Here is a 3,566-nt window from a genome sequence, read left to right as displayed (position 1 = left end):
AGGAGTGAAAGTGAAAGGACTTTGCAGATCTGAGTATCGGGTCCGGGGCTCAGGGGCGGGCTGCTCTGCTAAAGGGTGGGAGCCCTTGCGTTTCCCCAAATAGCAGCCTGGGGGACCACCCTCGGGTCTGCCCTGCCCCTGCCCCTGTCACCAGGCCATCCTCACACCCTGGACCTTAGCCACCTCCTCGCTCTGGCTAAGCTGATTTGTAAATGGCTGCAGAGCTCTTCCTTCGCCCCAGGGCTCGGTATTTGGAGATTGCAGCAGACCTGCAGGATTGCAACGGAATGCAACCGGGAATGCAACGGGGAGACCCTCGCCGAGTGCTTTGGTACAGGGCTGGTTGCTGCCGCTCTGCCGCTGTGGCCGTCGCTGCTGGGACTGGCCGGTAGCCACCTTCGCCTGTGGCCTGGACCAGCTCCCCGGTCACAGATCCCAATCCTTGCTTGGTCATTTGTAGAATGACTCCCCTGTCCCCTTTGGGCTTCAGAGTCCTCCTGTGTCCGGTTGAGGAGGTGAGACTACGAGGTGTCAAAGGTCATAAAAGAGACGCCCCAGAGCCCAGGGTCAAAGAGCTGGGATTCTGGAGTCTACTCCTTCCTGGCTGAGCAATCTCGGCCAAATCGCTTGCCATCTCTGAACCTCAGTGCCTCCTCTGTGAAGTGGGGCAAGAAGCCTCATCTCCTGGGGCAGTTGTTAAAATAATGCTGATCCTGGGAACCAGCAGTCGGCGTAATGGCTATGTCGCTGGACTCCCACGTAGTCGACCGCGGTTTGAGTCCCGGACCCGGCGTCTTAAACTCACACCGGGCGCGTGTGCGTGCGTGCCCAAGATCCCGAGAGGAGAATGGAGGAGAAGGGATTGCGGCGTGGCCATCCCCCCTGAGGGGTGATTTCTCGCTTTCTGTCTCTTTGTCTCTCTCTGTCTTTCTGGTGAGCGCACGCGCCCTATAGCAAAAACCTCTCCTGAATAAATAAATAAATAACGCTGATCCCGCAGCCCGGGGAATCCTGCTGGCTGTGCCCAGAGAGGGTTCTGCAGATGTCTAAGGCAGTTCACGAGTGCTTTTTGTCTCGCCAGACTCTCTGAAAGCGCTGTCAAGTCCCATTACCTTCGCACTAATTAGAAGATAAGTGAATAGACATAATCAGGAAAAAATGATCTGAGAACAAAACTGCGTAGCAGGCTTTAAGGATAATGCTAGCTAAACTCAGGTACAGTGCCCGCACGGGCTGGGCACCCCCGTCGCTGCAATTATGGTCATTTCAATGAGAACAGTTGGAATTAGGAGGACAAAGGGTTGCCATGGCAACAAGCTAGGGACCTCCCGGTCCACCAGGTCCCTACCAGGGACAAGGCCTGGCTGGTAGGAACGTTCTGGATCTGTGACTGCTTCAGAAAGCAACAGGGTTGCCTAGGCTCCAGCAGCCTCTGGGAGATGGACGAGAGATGGTCAGGGAAGGCTTCCTGGGGAGGCCGCATTTGGAGACCGAGAAGAATAGGGGTGTGCGATCCAGGACCTCTGAAAGGCCTGGAGAAATGCTTCCAGCCATGACGGCCCACAGCCTCCCGGGAATGGAGTGTTGTCTCTCTTTTAAAAAAAGGGATCAGCAGATGGCGTCATGGCTGTGTCTCTGGACTCCCACGTAGTCGACCGCGGTTCGCGTCCCGGACACGGTGACTTAAAAAACACACCAACACGTGTGCGTGCGTGCCCACGATCCCAAGAGGAGAATGGAGGAGAAGGGATTGCGGCATGACCATCCCCCCTGGGGGGGATTTCTCGCTTTCTGTCTCTGGCAAGTGCGCGTGCTCTATAGCAAAAATCTCTTTAAAAAAATAGGAATGGAGTGTGAGGAGCTCCAGGCGAGAGGAGGCCACTCTGGCTTTAGTTCTGCTCACAGGTGTTCTTTTTCTTTCTTCCTTCCTTTCAGTTTTTCTCTAGAGAGTGTGTTCACCAGAGAGAGGGGGAAGGTGAGAAATCACCCCCCAGGGAGGATGACCTTGTCCCCCTTCTCCATTCTCCTCTCGGAATTTTGGGCACGCATGCACGCGTGTCGGTGTGTTTTTTAAGCCACCAGGTCCAGGACTAACCGCTCAGTCGGCCATGTGGAGTCCAGTTCTCTTAACCACCATGCCACGGGCTGGCCCTGCTCACGGGCATGCTGAATTAACTGCGTTATTTTGGAAGCGCAGGCCCCTGGGCTAGGCTGGAAGGGCATTGTGACCCCACCAGCAGATACTCCAAGGCCCAGAGCCCAAGTGTCGGGTGTCCTCTGCATCGCCCCTGGCCTCTTGTGTGCCTCGGTACCCCGGGCCCTGGCTAGGCCACGCTCTCTGCCCACCCGTGCCCCCTCTGCTCAGGGTGCCCAGTGCCTTTCTGGAACTACCCAGGGCTCTCTTCTGTGACTCACGCCCTATGACGTCACCAACAGCTGTGGTTGCCTAGGAAACGGGACCCAGGGGAGTCTGCGCACGGTGGGGGAGGGTGCGGGGGACAAATGTGGGAGCCTCTGGGTGCTGTCTAGTTCCTGGGAACCTACATGGTCCCGCTGGGGGCCTGGCAGGACAAGGGGCATCCTCAGGCAGCCAGCTCGGAGGGGCATGGCTGCCCCGGCTGAGGACGGCGTGGCCGGGCCACCTCCTCAAGACCACCCGTGGGAACCTCTGTTTTCCCACCGCCTCAGCCCAGATTCTTGCCACATGGAGCTTCTCAGTCCTTGACCCACGGTAGGTCACCAGGTGGGCAGGGGTCAGGCGGGCGTCCTCGGGCTCGGGGACCTCCGTGGGAGTGGGGTACTTGATGTCCCAGGCCTGGGAATTGCTTCCCAAATGAGTAAGGAGGGGACCACGGGAGCAGCCGGGAAAGGGAACCGGACGCCAGCCCTGTGTCTGTTCTTCGGGGTCTCTTTGTTCAGGCCCGAGCAACCCCTTCTCCACCGAGGCCTCAGTTTACCCAGCCGTGAAATGGGAACACTGGGCCAGCCGATGGTAGGGAGATTCACGAACTAGTCCAAGTTCAGACAAACAGATTTAGGTGGAGGAGGGGACTGGCCCTCCCTTGGGCAGACAAACTTTTCTCTTGCTACCTTACGAAGACTAAAACAAATAAGAATGACTGGAGCCAGCAGTTAGCGTCATGGCTATGTCGCTGGACTCCCAGGTAGTCGACCGCGGTTCGCGTCCCGGACCCGGTGGCTTAAAACTCACGCCGGGCGCGTGTGCGTGCGTGCCCAAGATCCCGAGAGGAGAATGGAGGAGAAGGGATTGCGGTGTGGCCATCCCCCCCTGGGGGTGATTTCTCTCTCTCTGTCTCTCTCTGTCTGTCTGGCGAGCGCACGCGCCCTATAGCGAAACCTCTAAATAAATAAATGAATAAGAACGATCTACTGCTGTCACCATGATGCTCGAAGGGACTTCAACAAGTTCCTGGAAAACAGAATGAAAAAAGAAGTTCGTTTGGGGCCAAGCATTTCTCTTTTTTTTGGAGAGATTTTTTTGCTATAGGGCGTGTGCGCTCGCCAGACAGACAGAGAGACAGAAAGCGAGAAATCACCCCCCAGGG

General features: G+C 57.0%; 1 protein-coding gene across 3 annotated transcripts in view; it reads left to right on the top strand.

Moving 5' to 3' along the window:
• SLC6A6 (solute carrier family 6 member 6) overlaps positions 1-3,566 on the top strand; it is a 95,485-nt gene that overhangs the window by 13,875 nt on the left and 78,044 nt on the right. The window contains exon 1 of one of the 3 annotated variants that reach the window (XM_014592483.2): positions 2,480-2,731. The exons of 1 other annotated variant lie outside the window; for it this stretch is intronic. The gene's annotated coding sequence lies outside the window, so the exon portion shown is untranslated. Of the gene's footprint in view, positions 1-2,479; positions 2,732-3,566 lie in introns of those variants that run through there. One more of the 3 variants, XM_006160681.3, reaches the window with a different exon arrangement.

This window comes from Tupaia chinensis, unplaced genomic scaffold (assembly GCF_000334495.1).
Source record: "Tupaia chinensis unplaced genomic scaffold, TupChi_1.0 Scaffold000704_1, whole genome shotgun sequence".
NCBI classification, from domain to species: domain Eukaryota; kingdom Metazoa; phylum Chordata; class Mammalia; order Scandentia; family Tupaiidae; genus Tupaia; species Tupaia belangeri.
The sequence above is the reverse complement of the archived record's forward strand: the minus strand, read 5'-3'. Positions and strand labels throughout refer to the sequence as shown.